An 18,536-nucleotide genomic window follows, 5' to 3' on the forward strand; every position below is an offset into this window, starting at 1 on the left:
ATTATTATTAATTGGAACAATTCAAAGCAAAACAAACAAAAAAACCCAACCCTATTATAAACTCTATCTTATAAATGGACTGCTTTCTATGTCCTTATGTCAACAGAAACATTCCTATTTACTTTTGTGGAGCCAAATTCATCTGAAACGTGAATTTACAATAGCTTGAGGTTAAAGACAACATTTTCAAACTTGAATGTCTAAATGCAGGCACCAAAGTACCTAACAGAAAGTTATAGCAGTGGCCAGAATTACTTCATTGACATTTAAGTTTGAATATTTTTCTCTCTGTGGCTTGTTCGAACTGACATTACTGATCTGAAGCATAGCTGAAAAACCTTGATTTTTTGTCATTTTATAAAAACTGCATTGTGTCACACAGTCAAATTCTGAAAGTTTTTATGTACTTGTAAAAGTCTACACTTTCATCACACTGTTGAGAGCATGGCCACTGACATGAAAGTGAACCAAATAACTCCACTGCATTAATAATGGGAGGCAATAATTAGGATTGCTGTTCATTCTAATTTTAGTTAGCTATTTGCATCTAAAAGGAAGTTAGAATGGAAATATGAACTCTGAGTTAGAATTACAAAAGGAATTGATTAGCAACTGACAATGGAAAGTGCTCATCCTCTACACTATGGATACTTCTAGTCTAACAAAATGTCAATTATAATTGATTGCCTAGGCAGTGTATACCTAGACAGAACAAGCTACTTGTTTTGCCTACAGCTAAGAATTCTGACATTCTGACAATCCTTTATATACTTGCCTAGAAGAAAATTTGTAGGGTTTTACATTTGACAAGTATTTTATTATGTTCTGGCTTTCTCAGTAACATATACTTTCATCAGTTTTATAATGAACAACTTATCTGAAAGGCATCATTCATTATGAAAAGTGTTATTGATTTATAGTGATACAGAATAAAGACCACCATTGTTAGAGTAGTTGTGGTTACCTGGAAGAGACTTCAGCCTCTAAAACTAGAAAAAGGAAGAGGAAAATCCCCATTTTCTTCAGTACTACATTAACAATCAATTTTACAGGTAGCATTTCAATAAAAAAACAATATTTTGGTTTTTTTTTGTCAGTCTCACCTCCATGCCTGGTAAGATTATGGAGCAGATCCTCCTGGAGGCACTGCTGAGGCAGAAGAATAAAGAGGTGATTGGGTACAATCAACACGGCTTCACCAAGGACAAATCGTGCCTGACAAACCTGGTGGCCCTCTATGAGAAGGTCACAACATCAATAGACAAGGGGAGAGCAACTGACGTAATTTACGTGGACCTGCACAAAGCCTTTGACACTGTCCCGCATGACATCCTGGTCTCCAAGCTGATAAAATATGGCTTTGATGGACTGACAATTCAGTGGATAAAGAACTGGTTTGACGGCCACACCCGAAGAGTGGCTGTCAATCGGTCCATGTCCAAGTGGAGGCCAGTGACAAGTGGAGTCCCTCAAGGATCAGTACTGGGACCAGTCTTGTTTAACATCTTCGTCAGCAACATGGACAGTGGCATAGTGTGCACCATTAGCAAGTTTGACAATGACACCAAGCTGTGCGGGGCGGATGACACGCTGGAGGGAAGGGATGCCATCCAGAGGGACCTTGACAGGCTGGAAAGGTGGGCCCATGCCAACCTCATGAAGTTCAACAAGGCCAAGTGCAAGGTCCACCATCTGGGTCGGGGCAATCCCAAGCACCAATATAGGCTGGGCAGTGACTGGCTTGAGAGCAGCCCTGAAGAAAAGGACTTGGGGGTGCTGGTAGACGAGAGGCTCAACATGGGCCATCAGTGTGCACTAGCAGCCCAGAAAGCCAATCATATCCTGGGCTGCATCAGGAGAAATGTGGCCAGCAGGTCGACGGAGCTGATTCTCCCCCTCTACTCCACTCTCGTGAGACCCCACCTGGAGTACTGCGTCCAATTCTGGAGCCCCTACTACAAGAGAGATATGGACGTGCTGGAACATGTCCAGAGAAGGGCCATGAGGATGATCAGAGGGCTGGAGCACCTCTCCTATGAGGACAGACTGAGAGAGTTGGGGTTGTTCAGTCTGGAGAAAAGAAGGCTCCGAGGAGACCTTATAGTGGCCTACCAGTATCTTAAGGGGGCCTACAAGAAAGCTGCTGAGGGACTTTTTAGCATGTTGGGTAATGGTAGGACTAGAGGGAATGGATTAAAACTAGAGATGGGACGATTCAGACTGGACGTTAGGAAGAAGCTCTTCACCATGAGGGTGGTGAGACACTGGCACAGGTTTCCCAGAGAGGTGGTGGAAGCCCCATCCCTGGAAGTTTTTAAGGCCAGGCTGGACGGGGCTCTGAGCAACCTGGTCTAGTGGGAGATGTCCCCGCCCATGGCTGGGGGTTGGAACTGGATGATCTTTAAGGTCCCTTCCAACCCTAACAATTCTATGATTCTATAATATGGTTTTGTCTTATTTCATTAACGGGCACCATGATGTCAACATATATCCTCAAACCTCTGCTTAACGTTCTTTTCATATGTGTTTTTGCTTTGTCGTATCGGCAAAATTAGACTTCAGAGAGCATTTTAAATATTCTAAATGCCAGAAAATCACATTTTCACTACAAAATAAATATAAATTTGTTAGAAAAAATCCTATACATATGTACTTTTGAATCATTACATTCTGAGGTTTTTCTTGTAGCCAGCTGGTAATTTTGGATAAACACTTACATGAAAGGATCTAGTATATCCCAAAACACCACAATATCAAAGAAAACCATTAAGTTAATTTGCAAACCAGTTTTTGACATGAAATAGATTCTGAGCACACTGTAACCATTGTTTATCTTTTTTTTTTCTTTTTTTTTCAGAAATAACTTCCGATTTCTTTGTAATAATTTTAAAAAATACATCTGGTATAAATTGTCATAGTTTTATTGACTTAAATTGATTTACACATGATTTACACTTCCTGGAGACCCAGTTCATTGCTTCTGCAGCTTCTGTCACTGATCAATACACAGATCTACAGATGAGGAAAGTAAGGGACCACATGAACTCACTTTACATTACATTCACTGTGTCACAGGGAAGGTGGAGGCAGAAACAGAGAGAGAGAAAATCTAAGTTTCTCACATTTAACTGCAAGGAAAATTTAAGTAAAAACTGTCAGTACTCTAAAGAGTTAAGAAATGTATGCTGTTCATAGTCTGTTGCCATAAAGGTCATTTAATTTATTTGCACTGAGCTTAACTGGATTATAGTGGGAAGTAATGGGAAAGTTCTGAAATCCCTTGCTAATAGTCATACTTTTTTCCCATCTGAAGTCTGAAAATCTGTTTAGTTCCTCTTCTAACACATGCTACACTTTACAAAATAATAAGATACTAAGTTATTGGTTTCTGTTTGTTAAAAATGTATGTGCATAAAACCCCACATGAATTATGTGTTAAAGGAGAATTGCTTTTCAATTCAATCATCTCTACAAAGTACTACAAAGTACCAGCCTGAGGTAGACCTGAGAACAGATTATGAAGTCTGTTCTGGGTCCACTGAATTCAACAGCCTCGACTTTACCACAAACCAGAACATTCATTTTCCATCTGTATTTAGGTACCATGGAAGTTCCAGGCTCAGAATTTCACTATGCTAGAAATTGAAGAAATTACCAATTTTTTGGTATAGATACTTACTATAGATAAATAAAACTTCTTGTATGTGAATTCACCACTCTTTACACCATGGGTTGTGTGCTAAGAAGAAAAACTACTTCACTCATCTACAAAGAATGCCTACACACAAACACATACACACAAGTACACACACAGATATGTGTGAGTATAGATATACATATCCAGTATACTAGATGAAATGACACACCCCAAGTCTCCTTAATTCTGAACCACATGGCTGATTTACCTTGAATTCTTCATAGCATTCTTTGCATTGTGGTTTTGACAAAATACACAATTAGTGCAAATTCTTTTACTTACTAGCCTCTAGGCCTTTAAAATTAATTTACATATGCCTTAAATATTCATTTAGTCTATTTTAGGTAATAATGTATTTATCTTATGTTCTCTTTTCTTATGATCTAGTAATAACAAAATATTTCAGCGTGACATACTGCGCATTTTTTCTCTGCTCTGGTCAGATATTTAATGGTCTGAAATAGAAGTTCATTCTGTATTCATTTGTGATTATTAATTTAAATCTTTATTAAAATAATTATTTCAGACCATTACGATAGCCTTTTACATGATGACCCTTAGAAACATCACAATATGGGCTTCTGCTGCAATTTTAGGCTTATTTTGTTCACCTTTGCTCCAGTGTAACAAGCTCCAGCAATTGCCTTTTTGGGTTTTTTTTGGCAAAATTTTCTGGTCATTGTTTGCCACAGGAATAAATCAAATCAAATAATAAAAAAAAAAAGGTAAAGCAAAAAAAAAAAAATAACTAGGCTTGTTACTTAGCATAGGCTGCATTATAATAAAAGCCCATACTCTGCCCCCGAGGATGTGTGTAGAGTTGCTGATTTTGAGAGTTCTCATGTGTCCTCAAACATGCAGCTCCAGGGAGAACCACATAGACATACACATACCACACAGAGTGGTAGTATACACCGGCAAGAACTGCCATTACTTGTGCCTGTAACCAACGGGGAGACCTGGACGTACTTTCCGTACTGGAAACCTGCTGCCTGTGCACTAGGCTGCCTTTTGTCAGGCCTTATTATGTTTCAGCAGTGCACAATCTTTTCATGTCATACAAATATGAATAATTGAAACAAACGTGATTATTCTTCTCTCTCTTTCTTTCTTGCACAGTGTATATAATGACTTATTAATGATTTTTTTGTTATAAAAATACAATTTAGGCTGAACTATTTCTTGTTGAGAGAGCTGTTACAGGCTGGCTCAGGGTGACTGATATATGAGGTGGAGATATGAGATGCAAGTTTTTGAGCGTCTCATAGAGAGATCATATGAATATGCACTGCAATGGCACTGGAAGAGGATCAGTACAGCTAATTTGTCAACTACTTCCAGGTCCCAATGCAGCCATAAATCTGATGAAGGCACCGTACTTCTCCATCTCCATTGATAGAGCTCACCGGATAATGTTAACAGGGGAAGTTGGGCCTCCAGTAAATGTACCTCCAAGGTTAGCATTTGTCCAGCCTGACATTTCAGATTGTCAGGACTGCCCATAATCTGCAGATTTTTGATATTTTTGCTGTTGTTTTTTAAAACAGAGCCACAGCAACACTATTTTGGGGAGAGAGAAAAATTAACATTAATAAACTTCTGGTTCATTGAAAAAATCTCTGAAGAGTCAATAAACTGGAACAAAAAAAAAAAAAAAAGGTAACATTTGATAGAAGATGGCTCTGCTTCATGGCAGTGCAATTCCGTAGCTAGGACACAAGAGCAGTACTCCCTATTTCCAGTTCTGCCTCTGACCTTCAGGCAATTCACATGCCTCTATTTTCTCTGCCACGTAATGCCAATCTTGTCTTTGAAAAGGAGATTGTTTTTTTAGAGCATGCTTGCACTGTGCCGAGCACAGTCAAGCTATGAGTTCAGCCTGGGCCTCTGAGTGCTGCATGAATAATAATAATAGGATCACATTAATAATTTGGAATATAGCTTCATCACTTGAGAACTTTAGAGGTCCTTTTGGAAGACACAGAATAACATAGATTTATACAGAATAATACCTATAATACTCAATTATAAATTGTGAACTCAATGCAGAAATTATTGAGCACAGTTTTGTGTCCTGTGATGTTAGTACAAATGATTAAAATTAGTTTCTTCAGGCATTACAATCAATGAATCAATGAATAGTAATGCGATGGGCTTTCTTCCTCTTGTTTCCAATTAAATTCAAATTGCATTAGATTTTTTTTTTAACATAATAAATGCAATCTTTATATATGATATTGTTTGCAATATGGCCAAGCTAATGCCTGAGGAAAAGCCTTTTTCTTTAAATGCTTGTTTTTCTCAGTGAGCTCAATTTTGCAGGTTTAACATTAAATTAACTTGAGGTTTTGTGCTATTTTTCCCATTCTTAAACTAATCAAAATTAGTCTGCATAACCATTCCCCTGAATAACTGTAATATCTAAGTTTTAATAGGGCATTGCTGAGTATATTAAGAATGTTAAACCAACTCCAGTTGGGAAGTGAAATGGTTAACCAATGCCACCAACTGGTGATGTAGGTAAGACAGTAATAGTAATTTCCCCCAGTCTTCTGTATCTGTATTCTGAGTCTTTGTAGAACAACGCACACCTTCAGCTTCAACCTACCATCCCTTGGAGTCTATTTAGAACATTCTGGTGAATATTTATATCGTCGTTTCTTATTTTTTAAACTTCTGATCTAACACAATCAGAGTTTTCCCATAACTTCTCTCTGGCATAAAACTCAAACGCTTTGTGTTTTTCTGGGTACACCTACGTTTATATTGTCATTCATCATGGCAGAGATGTGTGGAAATAGCTCCATATTTCATTTTGTTGTATCAGCGCAGTAGTAATGGGAACATCTTTGACTCAATTCCCTACTTTAATGGAATTGTGGTTACCCTCTATCTCGAGGTTTCAAAACTCACTTCATGTTCACAATAACTCTCAGGCTTGATGATGCCAGCCACTTTTTATTGCTCTATTCAGAATAAAATATAACTACAAATGCCATGCTTTTAATGCTGTGCATATCATCTGTAGTCTGGGAATTTGGGCACTGGAGTTCTTTGTCATCTTTATACATTTGAGATGCTCCTGTGTTGAAACACCAAGGGAAATTTGTATTTTTAAGGCAAGTAATTTACTTAGAAGTATATGAATTGCATATTGGGATTTAATAGTAATTTAGAAAGTAGCAGAGTAATAAGATTAAAATAGGAGCACATGTGAAATATCAGACTAGAAAAGAAATTATCCAGAGTTAAAAATAGAAGTTATTTTTTCATGGTGTGAGGCAAGAAGACAAAAAAGCTGCTAAATTGGCTACAATTAGAAACTGGTAAATGATCTTGAAAACTCCGTGTGGAAACGCTGTGAACATGCAGTAAATTTTAAATGCTGTAAAGCTCTTTTTTGGTCCTGTGCTTTGAAAGGAAACCAGTAACCTGGAAAGGATGGCTTATTTGATTTTATCATACTGTATCAATATTTTTTGAAATAAACATGACGTTGCTTATCTATCCTTCTACAACTGTACTGAATCCCTTTATTGAAAAGATTTTATTCTTCTGTGGGAAGGACAGCAGACACCTCTAGGGAAACACTTTAGGAACTTATCAGTGATTACCTATGCAACCAGCAGGGAAGCCTGTAAAACAGAAAAGTACTGTAAAATTCCTTGAACAGAAGCGATCCACTTGCTGTAAAGGTCTTGTTCCTGGGTCTTCTGAAACACTCAACAAATTACAAGTGTTGTTGGTATCACCTGGCACTTGATCATCCCATGTATTTTTCATCAGGCTTTAAATGGACATCTCTTAGTGTAGAGAGGCACCTAAATTAGCTGAAACCTAATCAGAAATCCATCTGGTACAAACTCACAATAAGTTGCTAGGTGTGATTCATAAAAATCACATTATGTGTTTCTGCAGGGCATTATTAGTACTTTTCTTGCATGCTTTCAGAAATGAAACATAGCTCATTCTTATTCCAAAGCGCTGGGCCAGCCCCATTATGCAAATAGTGATGCTGCTTAGATGACCCAGGAAAATGCATACTTGCACCAGCTGAGAATGTCTATCACCTGGCTGCACACTGAGGAAGGGAAATGGGGAAAAAAAACCTCACAAACCCCAGCCCTTTGTAATGGAGACAGACGGTGTCCTACTGCATCTGTTGGAACTAGACATATCACCATTATCTGATCATCAAAAGACTTGTCAGGGAAATAATTTACTAATACTTTACATGGAAAAAGAATCTTAATGCCTAGAATAACCATGACATGTTTAGCATTCAGATCAGAATGCTTTTGTGAATAATTTTTTAAGTAACATCTTGGCCTCTTGGAAGCCATTGGTAACACTACCTTTAACCTGAATTGGGCCAGAATTTAAAGCAAAGAGTTTTAATGGGCCTGTTGGACAATATTAAAAAAAAAAAAAAAGGAAAAAAAAAATCAGTGAAAAGTTAATAAATATTAAGTTGCTTTCTGATATGCTGAAGACACTTTTCTGTGGCTATTTTTTACGTCACAAAACAGTGTTATGAAGTTCACTTGATTCATAATGCCAATGGAACCACAAGATGATATTTCCCTTTTCTTTTACTGTAGTATTGCTACTTCTATATTGCTACTACTATAATACTATTGCTATAGCAATAATAAGTTATTTTAACAGGAATAAGCTCTACACATTAATATTTAATAAATATTTATTCTTAAAACTTTTCCAAAACATTCACACTAGCTAAACATCAACATATAGAAAATTTGAGAGATATAACAAAACGTTTGTCTATTTAACCATTTGGACCTTAAAGATTCATTCAAAGAAATATAGTAGCTGTCTACACAGTAATGAGGAAAGCAGTCTGAAGACTAAACCAAAATCAACTAAAGACTTCAGGATATATCTCCATGTTTCTGTCACATAACTTATAAAGAGAAAAAGCGGGAAAGGGGAGTTAACATGTCAGAAATCCAGACTATATGCTTAGCGTGTAGCTTTTTCTGTCTGAATTCTTAACCAGTACTAGTAAGCACAACATAAAGAAAACACAATTTTCATCACACATTGAGATCTTAGGTTTATTTAATAAGGAATAATATTGAACACAATCTATTAAATTGTACATTTCTTAATGTATATCCTTGATGTGAATTGGAGAGAAACTATGTTCACATGCGGAATAGCTAACAGGAAACAAGCAACAACAAACTCCTTTCTTCCTCTATACCTGAATTTTCTTGCCTTTTAATGTTGGTATTTTTCATAAACATTTTGAGCTAACAAACTGCAATCACAGTTTGTGAAGAATTGTTTTTTATGCAGCTGGAAGGGAAAAGCTTAGTGTTCTTTCTTTAATACAAACAGATGCTACTGAAGACTGCACTTGAAAGCACTAAAAATGAGGACTTCACTTGGATTAGCACAATAAGACCTGCTGCTTTAAAGAAGAGACGCTTTCTGAGGCAGAACACCTTCCCTTCAGGCCAAGTGGTCCCATATGCCAGTAGTGGGTGAGACACCCTCCTCTCCACCCATTGTTTTTACTTATCACTTATTTACTCTTCCAGAACTGTTTTAAATCCTTGAATTAGTTTTAAAATATATTGAGATGCAGGGAACCCTAGCCATGTTGAACAGCACATGAAGCAGCCTGAAGCTTTAAAGCTCATCACACTCTGTTCTTCATCAGACTTTACCTGCTCCAGAGCTGTTTCTCTGCTCTGGGTGCAAGTAGCCTTATGGCTGCCAGGATGGCTGCTGTAACTCATGCTGAGTGTAAATGGACGTAAAGGCTGAGAGCGAGCCATGGGATCAGTCCAGCATGGAGAATGGCTCAGCTGCCCAAACCTTTTTTTCTTCTACTCTCATTCATATGATCTTTCTAAGCAAAGCAGGAGGAGGTTCAAGTACTTCCTTTGATGTCCTGCAATCCCGGAACTCTTTCCTTCACTACTATGCTGTCATTAGGCAGCACTGCAAATTGCAAACCCTGTAAAAATCATGAATAAATGATTTCTTCTCTTCTTTCACCTAGTTGGAAAAGGGAGCTTATGGAAGTCTCAACAGTTTTTGTATTTAACAATGCATTTGGAGAAGCTTCATTTGCCTTCTGGCTTGTGAGTCATGCTTTGAAGGTTTTTGTGGCAACATATTTTAAAAGGAAAAGCTGAGATTATGAATAATGTTCATGTCCGAAGGATCTGGAGAGGCGACCAAGCTGTAAGAAGTTTATAGCTAGAAGGCAGAAACTGCTGAGAAGTACCATATGCTCTATTTCATGATTTCATGTGGTTAATTTTGTATCTCCAGTATGCCAGATCACCCAACAAGGCTCATGTGCCTGATGGCATTTCTAATATCTTAGGCAGAGTACATTAGTGGGGACTTTTTGTTTGTTTCTTTTATGCTGGGTCTGCAGAGGATCTTGCACAATTAGATAATTCCTTTTGATGTGTAAAGCCTTTCCTCAAACTATTTGGCTGCATTGATGATTCTTTAAGGCTTATGTGTTGTTGTTTGTCCATAATTATATTAATGTGCAAGTGTTCTTTTCATTTTATTGTCATTAATTGTCACATGGCTTCCCAAAATTAACATCAGGAACCCAGTAGAGAAGTGTTCAGTTGTGCTACAGTCACTGCTGTTTTAGTAAGAAAAGAAAAATAAGTTATTTTTCTTCTTTAAATTTTTATTGTCTCATGATGAAGAAGACTGATTAGAGAACAGACTCAAAAGTTTAACAGGTCTTTTCAAAGTAACTACCCTGAGTGCTCATGTATGACTTTCTGAGCCAGGTAAGAATCAGTTGTCAGCATCGTTTACACTGTCTTCCTAGTTCCACCTGTGGAGGGGCATAGTGCCAAAGGGAATTGCTTATGAACTCAGTCTCCCTTTAAGGATGGAGATGTCTGTGTTTGAACCGGCCCGGATGGAGCAAATGAAGACTTGTCTTAGAATTGCAGTGGAAATCAGCTTACTGTAGGTGTTTCTCAGGGACGGCCTAGGAACAGGAGGTGAATTTTAAGGGCTGGTTCTACAACATTGGGTCAGGCCTCTGCCGGGAAAGGCTGCTCCTGAGGGTCCTCTTCTGCTCCCATGATCTCCTACTTAATTTGCTGAGGAAAAGGATTAGGCGGTATAAAACTAAGAGCTATATGCCATTTAGGGATTCAGCCACATTGTGTAAATCTTCAATACCTTCAGTTGGCAAGTAAGTGCTATTTTTTTTTTTTTCTTGTATGTTCAGTAGCACAAAGCGTTTTGGTCAAGCTAGTGTGTACTTCATGGATTCCCAGGGATGTACATTCATTTACATCATGTGAGATAACACATTTTCTTTTATTTTTTTAAAAGTCTCCTGATTTCACACAGTGCTAAGATACTGCATAAGTTACTGGATCCTCTCAGCCCCTCACTTGCTTGTCAGTTTGAAGAATAAGGTCCCACTCAAGCTGTGCAGGTGTATTAGCACCATGGAAACCCAGACTGTTTCTTCCCAAGGGGGCGAGCACAACGAGAGGACAGAGTCACCCCTTACAAACAAACCAACATCTTCCAACAGAATTCAGAGCTGCAGACAGAGAGCCTGGGGACCTTTCTGCATTTCCATATCTGTGCAAAGCCATCACGCAACATTTCTTGTGGGGGAAGTGTAACAGCCAGATTAAAAAGAATTGATTTAATATCTCTGCCCCCCCAATTAATAACAATTAACAATATAGTTAAAATGTTTGATTGGAGGCTATTTTAACTCAGTTGCTTCTCTTCCTTATGAAATTGCAATTGCTGATTTCCCTCATGTTCCTCCCCCTGCCTTCAGAATGTCTTATTTCATATGAGCCAGTCAGCAGGGAAGCAGGTCTATCATGCATACCATGCATACATATTTTTTAATAGCAACACTGCTGGCAAAAGCTAAATGTCGAGTTGTGCTGCAGTTGTATAGACAGTTGTGTGACATTCTCACAGCTAGCAAATACATTGATAATTAATTCAGCTTTAAAGTGTTTCAGTCAGACTTTCAACTCATGAAAATCAATGCGTTTCTACCAGTATTGAAGGAGCTACAGCTATTTACCTCCTTTGCAGGCCCTAGACCTCTGTAATAAATTTGACATTTACATTTTAAACATCATAAATCCACAAAAGTGTCCTTGACTTTGCCAGAATGTTTCAGTATCATGTAGGGGTCACAATGCTCATGCCCTAAATCAGGAAAACAATTAACCACTAGACTTTTTTAGGTCATTCATAAGCAGGAAAGTAATTAGGTCTAGATCCTCACAGATAAAAAATTAGATGCCAAAAAGCACAGATGGAATTTTCAAATAATGCTTAATAAGCTAAGAAGCCTGACTTATATTGATTCCTTTGAAAATCTGACCTTTAAGGCTTAATTTTAAGCTTCCCCATTATGGTTCAAGAGTGTGTGAAAACTTAACTATGCGCTTGAATACCTTTTCTGTAGGAAGGTTCTTCCATAGACAAAATCTGAAATATAGTCATCTTAGGCCAAGAGATGGCAAAGTCAGTGATCATTCTGAATCAAGAGGGATTTTGTTGCTGTGTTTTGTGCAGCAGCAGGCTGAACAATGCCCCTTTCCAATTGAGATTAGTTCAGGGGGAACAGCTTTCGAATGAGTTATTTCAAACACATACATGTGTCATCCCAAAAGAAAAATATCTACCCCTGGCTGTGGTCTGTGAAGCAAGATGGATTGCTAGTCCCTCGATAAAGCCCTGAGCTTCTGTTTAACTCAGTTCCTTTCTTCTTTGCTATGCTTACCTTCTTATGCTCTTATGCCCTGTGACCCCCTGCAGTGGAGCTACTAAATATCCATGATGAGGTACAGAAAGAAGGAATGCGGAAAGATAGAGTATAAGTTCTCAGAAACCCAAGGTAAATTAACTTGGCTGTTTGGAAAGGAGGAAATTCACTGTTCAATGAACTGTTATCTTGGATTTTTCTGGCCTAGGATAAATTGAAATTCCTGTATTTGTCTTTAAATTGACCAGCATAGGGAAAAAGATGGGGGTTTGCTAGTATAAGAGTTTTGACCTTAAATGTCCACTATGCTCCTCTGAGTTTACCCTGGAGAGCAAGAGTTCATTTCTTTTTTGCACTGCATGTTTTCCAGTTCTCATTTTAGAAAGCCCACCCAGGAGTAATAATATATGACTATGCAAACACAAAGAAAAAGTTTTCTTGGTGGTAGGAATATGAATGAGATGCACTGTTTAGCGTGTACTACCTATTATGCATACAAATATATCTCCTGGAAATTTCTAGTCTCTTTGCAAGGCACTTTATAATTTTAAAGGGTTGTTTTTAACATACACAAGGTTGAACTCTGACTTTACCTTTTTGATGCTCTTTCCCCAGCTGTCCTTACAGCCAGATGAATCTATCTGAATGTGGGTATATGGAATCAGCCATTTAGAGCTTGTGTCACATATATCCTACATGATGACCAACAAAGGGATGTTATCTTGGGAATTTTCCTATGCAGTTGGGCCATCATGGGAAAAAAGTTAGCTGCAGCCCATAGAAAATCAGTTTCCTTGGCTAGGACGGCTGTAGAGTAAAACACATGGCAGAAGAAGTCAACTAAGCAGCTGGGGTTAGGGCTGGCTTTCAAAACTGGTTTCCGAGGTGAAGTACGAAGAGGAACGATCCTTCAAGCCACAGACCTCTCTAAGCAGCAGTCTGCCTTCCATGGCGTGACACAGAGTGAGTCTGAAGGCTGAGAGTGAATGTCCATCTGAAAGGACTGAGGAAAACATCAAAAGAGCTCTGAGACTGTTAGGGTCACTGTAGGGAACATGACACTGTTTTTGCATAAATGTTTTACTGTCTTTGGGAATTTGGGCAGTTTAACATTAATCTCTCAATCTGGGATTTATGGTCAGGTAGGCCACTGTTTCCGAGAAATTATGTAAGACAGGAGGACCGTGTTCATCATTTTCAGTAAAGGAAAATAAAAAAAAAAGAAGTAAAGAAATTAAAAGGTTTTGGGTTTTTTTTGTTTCGTTGGTTTGGGGGTTCTTTTACCAAAGCAAAGCACAAGAGGTTCCAGTTCTACCTACCTACCTAGATCCAGTTCAAGGATTCATCCCATTCAGGTAAAGTCCTCTTAGTAATAAATTATAATTTCATAATAAACCAAAGGCGGCTGAAGAATAAAAAAAAAATATATTTGCAATTTAGTAGTTTAACCTCAATCTTCTGCAATAGGTGAATTTACTCTCAATTCTTTCTCTGGAGGGATGCAAATTGTCTATACTTGTACATAGTCTCTATTATATTTAACGAAGAAAAATCTGTTTATTCCCGGGTGTTGGCAGTTTACCTTGAACATCTGTAAAGCAACATGCTGTTAAGTTTCTAAAAAGGTATATGAGGGAGTTAGCTTCTAAATCCTGCCAAAAGGGGGCTCATATTGTTCAAGTTGATCCTTTAAACTAAAAACAAGATAGGATCCATACAGTGCACAGTTTGTTTTTGTATTTGATTAGTATTTTACATTTCTGGAAAGCATGGAGCTTTGTACTTTTTGCAAGCCTGCTGAGAAAGTGATTAAGACAATACAGATTTTACAAACGCAATACTGAAGGCGCTAAAACATCTTGGAAGTACATTTGCATTTTATTATTCGTTTTTCTGCTCTGCCTGCAAAGAGTGCAAAAGTATTTACTTACCATGGTTATATGAAAACAACAAAGGAGAAATGCTATTGAACCTATTTCTGCTTTGTAAAGCTTGGATAGAATTATTTTGACATGACTGTAAGAAGTTTTGAATGTTAGGAATTTTCTGTCCGATACAGTATAACTCATTCTTTTTTACGGAGTGAAAGATTTGTATCTTGCTAGCCCAACATGTGCCTTGAAAAAAACCCACATTTCATTGGTTTTACTGGCCCTTGCATATATTTGTAATGTTCCCCCAGCATTGCAGTTTATTTTGTGAAAGACCCTTCCACGTGCTGCACATTCTTATTACCTGTATTGTCGCTGTGAAATGTGAGGAGAAACTCTGTATCAAAAATTCCTTTCAAAAGAATGTAGAGTGAAAGAGAAAGGGATTATAAAATAAAGTAGGCTCTGGTACCTTTACTGCTTATAGTGAAACACATATACATGGCAGTTTTGATGGAATTCTAATGCAGATGTATCACTGGAATCTGCAACTCGCTGTAAAATGCAGTCAAAAGACCAAATAAAGAGCAACGCGTAGGAAGTAAAGATGTCAGATAGCAAAATTTATCTTTCTAAAAGCCTGCCTTTTTCACAAGCCCTTTCATGAACTTTTTATGAAGTTTCTAGAGTAGACCAAAATAATTAGGGAAAAATGACCTTGAGGTTTATGCTGTGTTCAGAACAGTGACTTGTCCAATCACTGTAGGAAAGGGTGACAGATTGTGATTGATGTTTTCAGAAGAACTACAAAGTGAAGTGTATGAATGGTACCTTAGCTTTCTAACCATGTATGACAAATGCGGGCACTGTGAGAAGCTCTTTATCCCCAGATGCTGTGAAAGCACATAGCAAATTTCTTATGGATGAGTCTATGAGAAGACTATCTAAAGAGCTAATCTAAAATCTCATTTTCAGAGTTGATTCTGGTGTTTCAGAAGAGAACATATCCCTGAATATAGATCTTATATCAGGAGGATTAGGACGTCAGTGATTAATATGAATTTCATTTTTAGACACGTCGCGGGATTTCTGTGGCATATATAAAACACTGCATTTGTTGAACAGCATGTCCCTTTTCAATTACAGTTTTAATGAAGAAATGACTTTTACAAGAAAACCCTCTCATGAGCTTAATATTATAAAAAGCTGCTTCTTCCCCCGCCCACCCCCCCCCCCCTTAAATCAGGTACATTTGGTAGTTCTTGATGAAACAATAACATTTTCATTATCTTGCCAGGCTGTACCATATTTTATAATGAAGTGAACCAACTCTTGTCTCTTCTACCTTTATTTTCCCCACTGTAGCTCCACTGGCATCTAGGGAAAGGGAATTGTTTGAGACAAGTCTAGTGACAGGCTTTAGAAACAAAACCACTGGTAGTTACCTAACTCCCATTCTGGCTCAAAAGTATTTAAGTATCATGTCGGCCTTTTAACTGACGTATAATTTTAGAGGGATTTGTGTATATGACAGTCCACCCCAAAGCTTTCAGAGTGAAGCTGGGGCAGGTGAAAGGTTGCTACAATGATCTCTTGAATGGCAAGAGGAAGTACACAGAGCATCAGTCCACTTGCCAGCATCACCACCAAACTTCCTGATTTTCTTCCAGAGACATGCTATGATACTTCAACCCCAACAACTCAAAAAATGTTCCCTGTTCTCTGGGACTCTTGGCTGAGACTTTCCAGAGCAGTACTAATTTGTGCATGCACTTTATGCAGGTTGCAGTTACTCCTCAGAGAACAGAGAGGGGAACCCCCAGCCAAGTTCATGCACGCTGCCAAATAACTTTCAGAAATAAAAAAAAATAAAAATTTCATCTCACTTATAGTAACCCAAATTCTGTCACGGGTTTTTTTTCTGTTTGGTTTTGGGGTTTTTTTGAGTGATATTTTGTCAAGATCATTGGACCTCCATTTCATTCACACCTATGAAACTTGAAGCTTGACTTCTAAATTAGTCTGGAAATTGTTTGACTGAGAAAGGAATTACTAAATATATTAAGTAATTCCCTCACCTCTTACCTTCATGTGTGCATTGTGTAAACTGATGTGAAATGCAAAACACAAATTCACAGTCTGTTGTTTTTCATTCATTGTCATTCCATACATAAATGTTCTTCGTGCATTTCTTGAGGCCCCCTTTTCTTAGCCCATCTGCACTTGAACCCTCCATTTTTTTCTATTAGCATGTAAGTGAAGATGGAGGATGTTTTCAGCTATGGGAAACATTATCACAAGGAAAGTTCATCAATTTTAGCCTTGATGAATCACCCACTGAATTCTGTGAATACAGCAAAATGAATGTTTCTGATCAATTGATTAAATATTCTAAGCTTTATTTCACTGCCTGAAATTTTGAACACTCATCTTCCTTCAAAATCAGAATGAATGTTTGAGTGAAAAATCCCTCTCCGTGAAATATTAATGATAAGGATATAGTACACAGTTATGAAAGTGATAAAAGCCAGGTTCCTGTGGTCAAAAAGGTATTGAAACTTACAGTCATCATTTCATAAATGGTGCTGGTGTTTGAATGTCAATCACCAGGGAGTTATGATTCACATCTCTTTTCAATACATTTTGCTCTGTTCACAATGTAAGAAACCAATGAAACTGCAGGACTTCTTTTCCACATAATGCACTGCAATTGCCTTTGAAAATACATGCACAAAGTGCACACAAATGGTCTTTTATTTTACGATTGTGGCTTGGATGTAAATGCAGAATGGATACCACATATACAGAAATTCTTAGAAAATAATCTAAGCAAGTCCCCGGTCTTCTCTTTAAATATCAGTAGCAATTTGATTTTTATATGACAAATAAATAAATAAAATAGAAGAAATTATGCTTGGTTCAAAATGACGACTTCTACTTTTTTACTATGTAAGGGCTTCTCTATACAGAGAATTTTTCCATCTTCCCTGGAACAGGAAAGCTATTTGGATATACACTTTTTATGTGGGTAAAGAATGTTTTTTTCTTCCACAACTATTATGAAGGGGTGTTTTCATTCAACCCTGCTGGCATATTTTTCTTACGGACTACATGGCCCAGAGTCTGCTCTGATCTCTCCCCAAGGCTGCCCCCAGTGCATTGTGGGGACCGCAAAAAACCACTGCGGCACCACAGTGACTTCTGCAAGCTCAAGATGCCTGACTTATAAATCCCTACTGGTGCTCTCTTATTCAGGCTCTGGTATTCATTTTTATTGCGCTCAGAATGGATTAAGAATGGATTATGGGCTCACAATAAATTATGGAGCTAAAACAGCAAATGGCTCTTTAACATAACTTCTGTACTACATATCACATGGTATTACTGAAACTTAACACAGTTTGCTCAGCTCATTCATGAGATGAAAAATGCTTTTATAAATAACATTTTCTGTGGTCACAGTATCTCTTGACTATGCATGCAAACTGTGCCAAAAGCTTTTTATTTTCTTCTTTCTTCCTTCTTAAATATTGTCCAAAGCCTTGAGTGCTTCTGGTCCTGGCATGTGAAGAAACATCACTGTGTGCATTTCAGGTGTTTTTTCAGCAGTCCCTGTGGTGCTGAGAAAAAATTCCATGCTGCTTTAATGGATGACATTTCCCTGTTAGGTTTCCTTGAAAATAACCTGTAGAAAATAATTGCTCCATCTTCGGTCTGATACAACTTCTGACAATGTGTAAATGTTCAGAAAGCAATTAGTAGTCAAGTTTGGCAGGAGGGAAGGGAATAGAGCTTTCTGTTGACTACATAAACAGAGAAAGTCAACTGTTTGAGTTTGCTGAAGCTTATGGAAGCATCTAGTCTCACAATAGACATGCTTAGAGTTGTATTAGATGTTAACACAGATATTCATTGTTTTTCCTTCTTGTAGGAACATTAAATCAGCCTTGCAAATTGTCAGAAAAATTTATTGACCCTAGCCTGAAGACTCAGGATGGATGGTTTTTGACTATGAAAATATATTTCATATCAACATTTAATATGGTATTATCATTTTGATATCTTTCCATTCATTGAGTTCTTGGAAAAACCTTTTAATTATAATCCCTCTGTCCAAGGGCTTAATGCTGAAAAAAAGTAAAATAAAGAGAATCTTAAGAATATATTTGCTAAAATAGCATGTTTTTAATATGATAGTTTT

The sequence above is a fragment of the Rissa tridactyla genome, chromosome 2 (genome assembly GCF_028500815.1).
Source record: "Rissa tridactyla isolate bRisTri1 chromosome 2, bRisTri1.patW.cur.20221130, whole genome shotgun sequence".
Lineage (NCBI taxonomy): Eukaryota > Metazoa > Chordata > Aves > Charadriiformes > Laridae > Rissa > Rissa tridactyla.